At 40.1% G+C, this 14,914-nt stretch overlaps 1 long non-coding RNA gene across 1 annotated transcript; it reads left to right on the top strand.

The window, feature by feature from the left end:
* Positions 1 to 3,800: 3,800 nt before the first annotated feature.
* LOC143676461 (uncharacterized) lies at positions 3,801 to 12,325 on the top strand. The gene is made up of 3 exons (XR_013172098.1): positions 3,801 to 3,905; positions 4,686 to 4,740; positions 12,060 to 12,325. It is a non-coding gene; the product is annotated as an uncharacterized LOC143676461 (long non-coding RNA).
* Positions 12,326 to 14,914: the final 2,589 nt, after the last annotated feature.

The following is a 14,914-nucleotide window of genomic DNA, read 5'->3' as shown; positions in this document are numbered from 1 at the left end:
TTTTAGGTTATTACTATTATGGTATATTAATGAAAATAAGGCAATATTCATATTTCAAGGATCTGACTTTTTTCCTTTCCTTTTAATTAATTTATTTTCTTGTAGCAGAAAATAAATTAATTAAAATAAATTAGAGGCTGTTTCTGCATCTAATTCTGGAAGTAAGCTAAAATAAAACTTTTCAAGGAATAAAAATGATTGAATTCCAAAGGCACTGGGTAGTTGTTCTCTTAAAAATGACAGTTTTTTTTTCTTTTTTGCATGGTGTACATGAAAAAAACATATATAATGTTCTCCAGGATTGCAATTAATCTATCATATGGTTAATGTTACTATGAATGAAGAAAGTATGTACAGAATGTTTGAAAAAGTTATCCTGAGGCATCTTCTCCATCTTCATGAATGGCCCTTATCAGCAACTCAGTTCAACTCCTACAAGCAAATGAAGGACTCCTTTGGGACTCAGAAAATGTTTCCCATCCTAACACAGGTCTTTGTAGGACATTTTAAAAAGGGGGAGGGAAATAAAAATATTTTCCCAAGTCAGAAGACTTCTGGTTAATAGGAACAAACATGGAATCTGGAAAGATTCCAATCAGCTTCCTTGAAGTAAAATAATTCCAAGACTTTTCTTATTTTTGAATTATTATTCTTTTAACAACTTGAAAGCCTATTTCAAACCACTCTTAATAAAAATAATTGGGGACCTTTCCTCCTCTCAGCAGAGTGCAGTAACCTTCATTTGCATCTTGAACAAGACTCTGCAGGGGTGAAATCTTGTCCTGGACCTCTTTTGGAGCCCTCAGCAGGGGTAAAATCATGAATCAAGCAAGAATTTCTTTTGTTTGTTTTTCCAGAAGAGAAAAGAGAGAGTCTCTGAAAAATAAACAGAATGTTTTACTAAAGTGAAGGAAAAATGTATGGTTGCTTCCTTTCCTCACCTCCTGCTTAGGTCCTCAAATAGAAGGACAAACAGCCTGTGTTTCACCCTGGGGATCTTAACAAAATCTCAAACATCACAGTTTCCAGTGCCCTCCTTGAGCCTCGGTTTCTTCATCTATGGATGAGGATGAGAGTATCCACCTCATTGGGTGGTTTAACTAAAGCAAGTAGAGCCAGAACAAAGCCTGGCACATGGTAAGTAGTAAATGTCAGCATGTGTTAAAAATGGAAAGGACTCGATATAATATTGATTATAAGATCATAACATTGATAGGGTTTGCAGTTAGAGTGTGTTCTGACTCCTGTAGAAAAAGCATTTGATCTGGCACTTGACATAATTCTCTTTTCTTCTAGCAAACATGTAGGGGTTCCTTCCCATTTACCATGTATGTTTTGGTTTGCTAAAGCTGCTGGAATGCAATATACCAGAAATGGGCTGGTTTTTTCAAAAGGGATTTATTAGGTTACAAATTTTACAGTTCTATGGCCATAAAAATGTCCAAACTAAGGCATCAACAAGCGAATACATTTACTGAAGAAAGGCTGATGGCGTTCAGGGTTCCTCTGTCACATGAGAAGGCGCTTATTGACTTCTGCTGACCCCTCTCTCCTGGGTTGGTTTCAAAATGGCTCTCTCAGCTTCTGTGGGTCCTTCTGGCTTCTCCTGGGGGCATTTTTCTTTCTGAGCTCTCTTTCTTTGAGCTCTCTTAAAGGACTCCAGTAAGGGATGAAGACCCATCTTGAATGGGTAGGGTCACATCTCCATGGAAATAGCCTAATCAAAAGGTCCCACCCACAATAGGTCTGCTCCCATGAGATTGGATCAAAAGAACATGGCTCTTCTGGGGTACATAACTGTTTCAAACCAGCACAAGATACTGTGTTAGGAGGGAGAGAGGTTGAATGAGAGAGGTCAGGACCCAGGGCCTGTTGTTGAGGCATTCACAATCCAGAGAGGAAGGCACTCCTAAACCAGTAATTACAATGCAACATGACAAGTTTTGTAACAATGATAATTATGTCTATTATTTAACTCTGTTTCTTGGGGTGGGTCAACACTTTACCAATATTGTCCTACTTGGCACTCACAACAACCCAAAAAGTAGGTGCTATTATTCCCACTTTGCAGATGAAGTCACAGGCTCTAAATACTTGTCCCAAGGTTACATAGCTAGGAATTCGTGGTAGAGCTGGAATTTGAACCCAAAATCTATGTTCTTAACCACAACCCTGTACTGATTCCCTAAAATATAATATAATAATAATATTGAATAGTGTTTTATTAAAATAATGAATATATAATTATATGTAGATGACAAAACTATTTGGGAGCACTAGCTGGCTAACTCTGCCTGAGGGAATATGGGAGCACTTCAGTAAGGAGTGACATTTGAGTTCATCAGAGCTGCTTTAATAGGTATGCCATGGAGTAGATTCAAGGGTATGTTTTATTTAGTTTCCTGCTCAAACCATCTACAAAAAAATTACCACTGCTTTTCAACTTTCTCTAATCTGTAACACATTTTGCCAGTTTATTTCATTTGCAAATGTATTTCATCAGTGGCTTTGGCCACTGAATATATTTGGTCACTGAAATTCTCAAATAATATGACTGCCACCCCTCCTTTTATGGAGGAAACAAAAATCTCTCTCTCTCACACACACACACACACATACACACAATCCGTAGTGTATAAGGAATTTCTTTAAGTAATGCCCTCCAATGGATCATGATACAGTTTTTATAACGAGTAAACAGAGATATACACCAAAATGTTCACAGTCATTACTTTGTAATTTTACAGGTTCTGAGTTTACAGGTAAAATTGACTACTTCTAAATTTTGCAAGTTTTCTCAAATGAACATTTGTCACTTCTGCAATCACATTATACGTAATAGGAAACAAAACTCCCAGGGTTTGTCCTGAAGTTAACGTATGTTCCATACACTCAGCCACATCTGGTCTACATCTCCACTAATAAGCTCCTTAAGGACAAAGGCAACTTCCCCAGAAGAGACAGAATTTAGGCCTTGTACACAGTAGGTGCTTGACAAATATTTGCTAGCTCTTAAAGTGAAAAATGAATACCTGGGGGAACCTATACAACTTACAAACGAAGTCAGACCTGAGAGGCTCTTGAACTGGCATCCTTGCACATGATACGTAAACGAAACAACTGGGTCTATCCCATTCCATAGGCTTTCTCTCAAAAGTAGGGCAAGTATGTGCAAGGTACCAAGTGCGAAGAAAGGAGGGCAGGGATAGACTACTCCTGAGCATCAAGTATCTTGCAGTCTAGCCATGGAGACTAGACATTAATGCAGGAAAAAATAACTTGCAATATATATATAGAATATGAATCTCTGTCCTCAAACTCAAGTGTACAGAAATATAATTTTAATTTTCCCATAATGAAAAAGGTACATTTCTTTAATGTGAGAAAGGTCTGCCATCAATTTCAGGTTCAGGTTCTTCCGAGAGGCAGAAACATAATTCTAGGCAATAGAAGACCACCTGTCTTCTTTTCCATATTGTCCTCAGGACAATCCTAAGATTGAGGATAATTAACCTTTGCCAAGATCATGGGGCACCGGATGCAGGGATAGGCTCTAGCTGGCATCACCGAGATCCATTGTCTCATCTGACCCTCAGTGATTGGGCCACCTGGATGGCTGCTTGTGTAGACTTTGTTCCCATCCAAAGGGCCCCATTAGGTCCGGTGACCCCCCTTTGCTGCCAAGTGTTCCTCCTGAGGTCCCTGCATGTCACCAGGGTGGGGAGAAGGGACGGGAGGGCTGTCCAAGAGCCTTCATCAGTTCTGTGTTCTTTATGAGCTCATGGAAATGATTTCCCAGAGCCAAGCCAAGCTGGGGGCGCTCTGGGAGGCAGCCTCAGACCCAGATGTCTATTTCCATTCTGACATCATGAGGCCTCCTCAAGCCCCATCTGCAATGAGGGATAGTAAGTTATCTCTGGAATCTTTGTTGTCTCCCATCCAACATGATGGTAGGGGGTGAACCAGCAGTTGATGTACTTGGTTTCCTCTCTGACACTTAGGGAAATTTACCATTCCTGACTTATCAAAGGAGGCTGGGGGTAGGATATCTTGTTCTTGCATCTTATGTAGTCTCTCAGATCCATTAACTTTGCCTGAGAGCTTTTTGTTCCCTGTAAGGTTTATACGTTTGAATAATCAGGTATGGAAAATACTTCTTTTTTTTAAATCTCTGTGATTCAGCCGTGTGCATCCCTTCTCTGAAGCACTGACTAGCCCTGTAGTCCAGCTGCAGAATGGAAGAAAGGTCACATGGCTACCAGAAAATACGTGAACAAAATCCTCAGGTCATAGTTCAAAAGTACCTTGCTACTAATTGTTTAAATGAATGTTTGAGATAATAGAAGGGATGAGCAAGTCTAGACTGGAGAAGTGCCTGAGAAACTGACCTGTTTTCTCAGTCTGGTCAATGCTCAGTACTGTGCAGGGTTTGTTTTGCATACACTACTTGCCCTTGGTGTACAGGCATCCAAGGAGCTAAAGTTTCCACAAAGCTCGGGCAGGAGGAGAGACCAGGATAGAATAGAGCCTCCTGTGACTACCAAGAAGAAACCATCTTGCCCTGGGACAACTCTCATTCTGCTGGAGAAACCCCACAGAAAAGTTTGGGTACCAAACCTCTATGTTGTGTTGCCTCCAATTTTATGTCAACTATCCCCTTACATTTCTATCCTCTTCACCACTAGCAGTGCCTGTTGGCATCATTCGCCCATTGTGACATATACGCAAGATATTTCAAAGGTATGTAATTTAATAAACACATTTTATAGAGATGAATATAAATACTAACATTATTATTCTTGGCAAGTTCAATCAATGACTTTGGGCAAGTTACTTATTCTCTTCATTCATTCATTTAACAAATATTTATTGAGGACATGCCAGGCACAGTGCTAGTGGCTGGGCTACAAGAAGGAAAACATGCATAGTTGCTATTTTCATGGGGCTCATAGGCTTGTAGGGGAGACAAAAAAGAAGAGAAGTTTTAAGAAATCATACAAATACATGATAGCGAACTGCAATAATTGCCATGAAGGAAAAGTTCATGGAACCAGTCTGAGGACTAGAGAGAATCTTTTTGAGGCAGATAGCATTAAGCTGAGACCTAAATATGGGAGGCTGAATAGTGGTCAAACCTGATAAAGTCATTGGGGGCTGGATGAGGGGGTCACACTTCAGGTCAAAGAAATAACATTTTTAAAGGCCCTGAGGTATAAGGACAGGGTATGGGAGGGAGAGGGGAGCCATCATGAGGTAAAACTGAGTGAGCAATCCATGTTAAGGATTTAAAAACTTTTATCTAAGAGCAACGGAAAGGTTTTATGTGTAAGTATGATATGGTCAAATTAACATTTTGAAAAAGATCACTCTGGCTGATGGGAACCATCTCTTTGTCGTCGTGGCCACAGTTCTTAGAGCCGCATCAACAGCTCGCATCAGTAACCGATATCTCAGTCTCTGGCCGTAACTTCCAGGGTAGTAGCAATTATCCCAGGATACTCGCCCCTTCACTTCATTGAAACCTCCGGTTGCTTCCCCCCTCTATTGCCCATGTATTCATCACTCCTCTCCTCCCTTCACTTACATTCCTAGCTGGCCAAGTCCCAGTGGCCCATCATTTCAAACACTTTCTTATTAATATCCCAAATCGTCTTGTCATAGTCTCCCTTGTGTTATACCTGTCCGGTAGAACCCAGCACATAGCAGAGGGTCTGCAACAGAGCAGATACACAGTACAAATGTGTTGAGTTAAAGAATCCACCAGCTCACCACCCGCTTGCAGCCTCTAGGTCTTGAGCACTGCTGCAGAAAAATCACACTCCTTCTCCGATTTCTGTCATGATAAGCCAGTGGTTGCCAAACTCAAACTCATTCTCATCTTGCTTAGTTTGCACTCTGACTATTCCAAACCTTCTCTCTACGGTCACACCTCTGGCCCCACCTCACCATCACTCATTTGCAGCAGATGACAGCTCTGGTATTTAAGAGAAAATTACAAGTATTACATAGGAGCTTCCTGTTACCAAATTCTACAAAAATTCTTGAATTTGACCCATCCCTGTCCTTCTCAGGAGTAACCATCCTTCCTCCTGTGTTCTGGATCCCATTCCTGTTGCCTTGTTAGGAATAATTCTCTTGCCTATATTTTCCACATCTCCCTTCCTACTGGCTTCTTTTTATCAGCATTTAAAATTACTCATGTTTTCCCCATTTTAAGAAGGCCCTCTTTTCACCTCACTTTACCAGCCAAAATTCTAGAAAATGCTTTCAGCACATCTTATCAACATTTTCTCATCTCACACTTAAACTTTTCAACAACCTACTCTCTATCTTCTTCCTTCAGCAAACATAGAAGTTCTCAGGTCACCAATGACCTCCTGTCCCTCAGTGCAAAGGACTTGTTTTAGTTCTCACCTATCCTGACCTCTCAGGGAAGGTAGCTTTCAGTACCACTGATCACTTCCTCTTTCTTGATCTTTTTTTTTGGAGTGGTAGAGTGAGGGAGGAGGGAGAGGCTGGGCCTTCTGGTTTTCCTCCTGCATCTCTGACTGCTCCTTCTCTGCTTTCACAACTGATTATAGTAATGACCTCCACTTACTCTTAACCATCTTAAAAAATGATGGAGTTCCCTGTGGTTCTATCCCAGGTCCTCTTCTCTTCTCACTCTACAGTTTCTCCTTAGAAGATTTCATCACTGTTTCACTGTGTATCGGTACGCTGACCATGTCTAAATCTACATGAACAATCAAAGCCCTCTTTTGAGCCCCACACGTATAATATCTAAGTACTTTCTTAAAGTGCCACTTGCACATTTGTTAAGTTCCTCGAACTCAGCATATCCTGAAATGAATATATGAACTTTTTTCCCAAACTGCTACTTCTCCATGGTTATCCGTCTAGGGAAATGACAACTCCAACAATCCTCTCACTTAAGCCAGAAACTTGGACTCCTTCCTCAACAAAATCTGTCAAGTTTACACCTTAAGTGTCTCAAAAGCATTCACTGCTTGCCATGCTGGTTCAGGCTGCCATTATCATTTGGGTGAACTAATGCAAAAGCTTCCCCCACTGTGTCTCCCAATCCAGTCTTGCTCTGCAAATTCATTCTACTCACTTCAGCCAAAAAGCCCTTTTTTAGAAATGCACATCTGATCATGTCACTTCCCTGTTTAAAACCCTGTAATACTTTTCATTGTCTATTAAGTGAACTTTCCAGCCTCTCTGTCCCACTCTTTCTCTCCTTTGGTTATACTGCACTTAGCTCAGCTGCTTGAACTTAGCAGACTCCTCTCACTTTAGGGCCTAGGCTAGCGCCATTTCTTTTGCCTGGAATACTCATTACTGTCTCTTTAGCTTATTACTTGACTGCCTTCTACATCACTTCTTCTTTGAAGCCTTCTCTGACCCCCTAGACTAGGTCAGGGCCATCCTATAAGAACAGATACCTGGCACTTTTGTAATTGTTTTCTTTTATGTCATTGTCATTTAGCGCCTATCTTCCTTACTAGATTATAAGCTTTGTGAGGGCAGGAATAGGACCCACCTTGCTCACCTTTGTAGCAGAAGTGAAGTAGCCAGCTCTTTGGAGAAGCTAAATTAATATTTCTTGCTCGAATGACCAACGTACATCTCATAAGTAGTTTTATACTACCATTTAAAACAAACTCAAAGTCATTAAAACTACTGGTCGCCTTGACAATGTTTTCTGAGCCAAGTAAAATTTTGATTGCATTTGCCTGCCTGGCGCCTGAAGGGCACGTTCTTAACTCCATTGCACAGAATGTTGTTTGGGTCTCTGTGAGCAAAGCACTGGCAAAGCAGTGATGCAGAATGGAGTGGGCACAGTGATTGTTACCATTGCAGGGCTGAGGAACTTGGAGGGCAGAAAGGTTAAGTGACTTGACCAAGGCCATACACTAGTACTGGCAGAGCTGGGATTTGAACCAGGTCGTCTGATTCAAGAGACCTGCAGTTAGCCACTGTACCATACTGACAAGGCACCTGAGAACTCTCTTCCCCTTATAGCAAATTGGCAGAGGCTGCTGATGGTTACCTACAGCTCAGTTCTCCCTAGATGAAAAGATGTGGGCCTAGGAAACTTAAGGCCAGTGCCTGATTTTTCTTTTCCTTTGACCACGGATGCTGACAGCATCCTCAGAAGTGTTCCCACCCACACCCCTCAATTAGAGGGACTAGTGCCACCTGGTGGACATGGTTTTTATGCTGTCTTGAATCTTCCACTCCTGTATATTTATATGTAACATCTCCACATCCATGGGGATTTTAGAAACCCATTAAAAAGATTGTTATGTATTGATCTACTTAGGGACTGGGCTAGGCTTCTCAGGGAGATATTTTTTCTCCTTTTGTCTTTTCTTGTGTGTTGGTTTTTTATTGACTACATTGAAGTTTGATTCACAATAGAAGGTAACGTTTTCTGTCGTTGCCGGTGATTTCTTCTTTTATTCATGGTAAAAATGCAAGAATTTATGAGCAAATAGTCTTAAACTTGGTGCCTCAGTCTCTTTCCTTGTTCGTAAAATGAGGACAATCACAGTACTTATCGCATAGGGTTGTGGTGAGAATTAAATAAATTAATCTGTGTAAAGAGCTCAGTACAGTGCCCAGCATACAATAAACATTCAGTATGCATTATTTATCTATTATTTTTATTGTCCCATAGGGATATTGGATACTTCCCTCTTCTAGATGCTTCCAATGAAGCATACACCTCAATTTCTGGAATGCTCCAGAGTCATTCTTTTTTAAAACAAGGATGGTACAAGAGAGGAGCTGAAATATTTCAACTAGGCATAAAATTATGGAATACATTTTCCATTCTTTTTACAAATATTTCCTCAGTGCCTACTATATGCTTGGCATGAAGAGAGACAATGGTAAGAGTAAAACTCAAAGTCCCTGTCCCCATAGAACTTTTAAAAGACTTTGTAGGTTAACCAATATATACACCAAGTGTGAAACACACTCTGTCAGGGGAGAGCCGAGGTGCCCGCAGTTTACGGGGAAGGTTGGCGAGAGATAGATGAGGTGGGAGCTGGAGAGGTGTGGTTGTCTCTGGTGGCCCCGAATCGCTTTCTTTTATCCTCTTATAAAAGATTCAGACCCTGAATGGGATGGGTCACATCTCAACTGAGACAAACGAATCAAAAGGTTCCACCCACAATACGGTCTACACCCACAGGACTGGATTAAAAGAGTGGCCTTTTCTGGGGTACATAACAGCTTCAAGTCACCACAAGGGGTTAACTGAGCTCCAGACCAAAAGTTCACCAAACGTGCTTTTCAACCTGAAGATTCTCACGCTTAGTTCAACCACACAAGCTACAGCACGGCGGTCACGTGGTCGTCAGAAAAAATCAACAGTGAATTTCAGCAATAATTTCATGTTGTAACTGATGTGGAAGTAGGAAAAAGCACAATGCAAATATAAGATATTATTCCCCTCACTGTGTGCGTGCTCACTCTCTCAGGCCTCGGATATTGAGAGGTCTGGTTTTGGGCTATGTTTCTGGCACCTGGATCCAGGTATCATCTGCCATGTAAGCGAGCGCCACAAAACCAGGTTTGCCTCAATGAGATAAATACTACCCGATTTTCCGAAAAGGTCTGTCTAGATAAAGCATGAGTTGAAAGACTTTAATTACACCTGTTTTACTTGTCAGCATCAAATAATAGACCACCACTCATAAATGGCTTTCTGCTTTGATTTAAATATTGAATATATCTCTGAGAAGTGTTCATGGTTAAAATTTTTTGTCATTTTGTCAGCTATTTCCATCTATTTTCTGTCTAGCACCCTCCCCACCATCAATCATCAAGAAATAGATTTTTAAAAATTTAAATTAAAAAAAAATTCTCTTATTGAGAAAAGAAAACCCCAGAGTACAAGTATACATTCGAATAAAACTAATGACTGGGTGAAGAGGGCTGCAGAAAAAGAGTGTGTCAACTCATCAAAGTGGCCACTAAACTCTAGATGCATGCCCTGTTAAGATTAAATCATGGGTTTGCATCTAACATCAAATAGCAGGTCCTAAAATCTTACCCTCAAAATCCCCAAACCACCCAATCTCTCTCTGTGCTCCGCTCCCTGCCTCAAGTTTGCAGAATGTCCACTGGGGAGGATAGGAAAACAGAGTTCCTGCTCTTGAGTTAGCTCATTCATGGTGCTCCCCAGCCTCCCTCGTCTCCACAGTCAGTTCAACTTTTTTGGAGACAAATAGTATCTGCTCTTCACAATGAGATAGGGGGTCCTGTTATAAACTGTTTGAGAGCATCTGTTATAGACTGAATTGTGTCCCCTGCAAAAAGACATGTTCAAGTCTTAATTCCAGGTCCCCTGAATAGGAACTTATTTGTAAATAGGATCTTTGAGGATGTTATTAGTTAAGAGGATGACAAACTGGGTTAGGGTGGGCCCTAATACAACATGACTGGTGTACTTAAAAGCTAAGAAAATTTGGACCCAGTGAGTAACAGTGAGACTGAGAGAGAGAGAATGCCATGAGACAGAGGCAGAAACTGAGTTACGCCACAAGCCAAAGAACATCACCGATGGTCAGCCACCTCTAAAACCCTATAGACATCAGAGGACACATGGCCCTGCCAGCACCTGGATGTCAGACTTCTAGCCCCAGAGCCTTTAGACAATAAATTTCTGTTGTTTAAACCAAATAGTCTATAGTACTTTGATACCGCAGCCCTGGCAAACTAAGACACCGTCTCAAATTGCTATTAGGGATTAGGGAACGATTACAGTCCTACAGTATCAGAATATTACAACGGGGTGTCTAGCACAGAACTTTTAATAATAGGCACTAAATAAGTGTAAGCTTAATTGAATTGAATGGTCTAAGAGGCCCACAGCCAAGTAGTGACATTCAGAACCATTGGGAACTTTTGAATTCCAGCCTTGATGAGTGATGCTAGTACAGCTGAGACATTCAGTCTCCAATTAACTAGGTCTCCTAAATCTGGCAGCGCTTTATCTGTTGAACAACCAGTATGACTCAAATTGAGGAAACTGCTCAATTAAATGACTATTTAGGGTGGGATGAGGGTATTGACTCTCAAAAGATGTCTCTTAACCTGACAGCTACTATATTCCACCTGTATTTTCACTTGTGATCATTTTGTATTTTTCAAATTCCTGCTATGTGGCTATTTTCTGATCAGGCAAGTTGAACCAGTTTTCAAGTTAAATTAGTATAGCAATAGCGGCCTCCTGTCTGCAGAATGCTTCTTCCAGGCTATCTGACTTGCTCAATTTTCCCAATCCAGGTCAGCATCATGACTTTGGGGGGTTATTCAGAACCACTTTCAGTAAGTGACTTTTTAGAGCCAACCACTCACTAATGGTTAATTTCTATAGTCTCAATAAAACTGAAAATAAGACCTCCTATAGTATAGACAGCCTTAAATTAAATACAATTTACAAATATTGTCCAGATTGCTGGGTTTTTCCAGAGTTATTCTGAAAACAACAGTGATGCTATATGGACTAATTACAAAAAGCTGCTCGATTTTTTTTGTTTAAAAAAAAAAATGTGGGAAAAGTCTGGGTGTGGTGAATTAGGAAAACAAATTCAAGACCTTCTGGCCTGTAAGGAAAGACCAAGATGTGGAGTTAAAAGATGAAGATCTGAATACTAATTCAGCTGCCTTGTAAGGATCTTACGATACCGTACCTTAAACATCACTCAAAGTACACAGTGTGGCTTTTTATTTACTTATCTTTAAGAGTTACGGAGCAGGCCTTCTAGGAAGGAGGCATATGGGTTTGTGTTTCCCTGCTCTTGGGAACTACAGGGAGGCACAACACAAGCAAATGCCAAAATGCAAACCATATCAATAACCTAAACAAAGAGTCTTATACTTTTAGCATCAGAAATATCACAAAAGCCAGATTTCTAAAGAAGCTCTTACAATATAAAAAATATATATATTTTAAATGATCCTTTGGTTTCAGTGATTCTATTCCTTTCTATCTGTTCCTCTCCCTGATGCCTTAATACAGATTCTCATTGCCTCTTTTCTAGACTTGAACAGTCACCTCTACATGGTCTCCCTGCCTCCAGCCTTGCCCCTGCACCAGACCTGCGCTGTGACTTTCAGTGGGAGGAGGACGTTTTTCAGAGAACTGAACTGTGGAAAAATGACCTTTCCTTAACTTGACGCTACTGTTAAAATCCGAAGTTCTGACCGAAAGAAGAGGAATATCTGGTTGGAGACGAGATGCCCATACACGGTGGGAGTAATGACTAACCCCACGGATGGCTTCACCGAAGAGACAGAGCATTTTAAGATTAAAAACAATCTCGTTGGAAGAGACCAGAAAAGCTCTAATTTTCATTAGCAGTTAATAAAGTTATTCATGCAGAAGTGCATACAACAGAACACTGTTCTTTTTAAATTTTATTTGTGTTTTTTGGCCTGCGATATGGGATTTATTTATTTATTTGTGAAAAATAACATATACACAAGAAAGCAATAAATCTCAAAGCACACCACAACAATTAGTTAGAGAACAGATTTCAGGGTATAGAGCAGATTTCAGAGGTGATATGGCTTTTAAATGGACATGTCTGTACCAGCTTCACTAAAATAAAATATTTGTAAAAAACCATAAAAAAAAAAAGCAACAAGGGAATCATGAGCACGAAATGCAGGATCGTGGTAACCTCTTGGGTGAGGCAGGGAGATGACAGGGAAGAAGAATGTAAGCAGGACAATGGAACCAGAAATGCTTTAGCTCTTAATTTGGATAATAATTTTTTTCTTCTTATGTTGGATAATGAGTTCATGAATTCCTTCCATTATTCTGATTCATAATTCATGTATGTGATAAATATTCATGGGATCAAATCTATATTTCTTAGCATATGATAAAAAAGTGCAGAGTCTGGCTCAAATTTCCTTTTCCAACACTTTTCCCTCAATGCCTCATACAAAATACACCAAAAGAGCCATAATCTTCCATGTTTCTATGCTGAACTATCTATCTACCCTCTTCTCTGCTTATAGAACTACCTACCTGTCCTAGAAGACCCAGCTTAGTCCTTATTATCTTCTCCAAGATATTGAGATACCACACTCATTTCCCTCAGACAGGGTTATTCCTTCTTTATATTTCCAAAGCATTCTCTCCACGGCATTGTATTGTTATTTTTGTTTGTCAATATCTGATCTAACTTGTAAATTCCTTAAGATCAATACTTACTCAACTTTGCACCTCTAGTACCTAGAGCAGGTCATAGCAATCAGAAGGTAATGCTCTATAAATATCTAAGGAACTGATTCCAACAAAGAGCCAAAAGGGCATCAATAAGACTTCATCTACTTGAGTTGCACTGTGACCTCAGTCCACTTAAACTCCCCCAAAATATAGCAAGTTGAAGACCAATTCTGCAATCAGAGGGCGGCCAAAGACAAATACCTAAACACATCAAAGAGAGGAAAGATTATAGAAGCAAAAAAAGTAACTGTGCCCAGGAGTGCTCAATGCTGCACCAGAGAGGGACTGAGAAAGTATCATTTAGACACAAACACACTCCTCTTCTCCATGGTTAGGTTAGGTATGCTCATAGGAATTACTGGGACTTGTAATTCTCAGCACATAGAATCTTCCAGAGCTTCAGTGATTTAGAAGAGACTGAAAATAGGGGTAAGGGGATTGATGACTAACATGTCAGATAAAAAGGAGAAGCATGAAGGCTGTGACTTCTCATTTTTACAAACAATTTTGTGAACATCCACTCTCCATGGCAACTCAAGGTGGGAAGTAGATGGCATGAGCCACAACCAAAGCAGGACCATTGGCCTTTGGAACACACATTCAGAATGCAGCAATACTTACATTATGAGACTGCCATGAGCAGAGTGGGTTTAGGTAAAAACAGCGAATTAAGGGAAGCTTATCTTAGAGGCCCTTCCATTTCCCCCCATCTTTCAACAACACTTTACCAAGCATTACAATTTGGCAGACATGTTACAAGTTGCTTGGAGAACCCGAAAACTATTAAGATTCAATCCCTTTGAAGAATTTTGATTTCTTCAAAGATATAAAAATGGCCAATAAGTACATGGAAAGAAGCTCAGCATCATCAGTCATTAGGAAAATGCAAATTAAAGCCACAAGATACCACTTCATACCCACTAGAATGGCTAATATTAAGAAAAAGTGGAAAATAAATGTTGGAGGAGATGTGGAGAAATAGGAACCCTAATTCCCTGTTGGTGGAGTTGTGAAATGGTGGCACTGCTGTGGAAAACAGGATGTTGATTCCTCAGAAACTTGAATATAGAAATACCACATAACCTGGCAATCCAACTTCCAGGTATAGACCTCAAAGAATTGAAAACAGGATCTCAAGCAGATATTTGTACATTCAATGTCATAGAAGCATTATTCACAATAGCCAAAAGGTGGAAATGACCCATGTCCATTCAGAGATGAATGGGTAAACAAAAGGTGGAATGTACATGTAATGGAATATATTCAGCTGTAAAAAGGAATGACATTTTGATACAAGCTGCAACATAGATGAAACTTGGCATCATGTTGAGTGAAATAAGCTAGACTAAAAATGGACAGATATTTTAGATTTCCCTAATTATGAAATAACTAGAATATGCTAATTATAGGGACAGAAAGTAGATCATAGGTTACCAGAGTCTGGGGTGAGGAGGTGGGAAGTCAATGCTTAATGGATGCTAAGTTTCTGTTTGAGGTGAGAGGAAAGTTTTGGTAATGGATGGTGGTGATGATAGCAGAAGCCTGTGAATGTAACAAATGCCACTGAATTGTATGCTTCAAAATGGTTAAGATGGGAAATGTTATGTTGTGTACATGCTATCACAATTTTAAAAAATAAAAAGGAAGAAGTAAGACACA

Source organism: Tamandua tetradactyla, chromosome 3, assembly GCF_023851605.1.
Source record: "Tamandua tetradactyla isolate mTamTet1 chromosome 3, mTamTet1.pri, whole genome shotgun sequence".
NCBI classification, from domain to species: domain Eukaryota; kingdom Metazoa; phylum Chordata; class Mammalia; order Pilosa; family Myrmecophagidae; genus Tamandua; species Tamandua tetradactyla.
The sequence above is the reverse complement of the archived record's forward strand: the minus strand, read 5'-3'. Positions and strand labels throughout refer to the sequence as shown.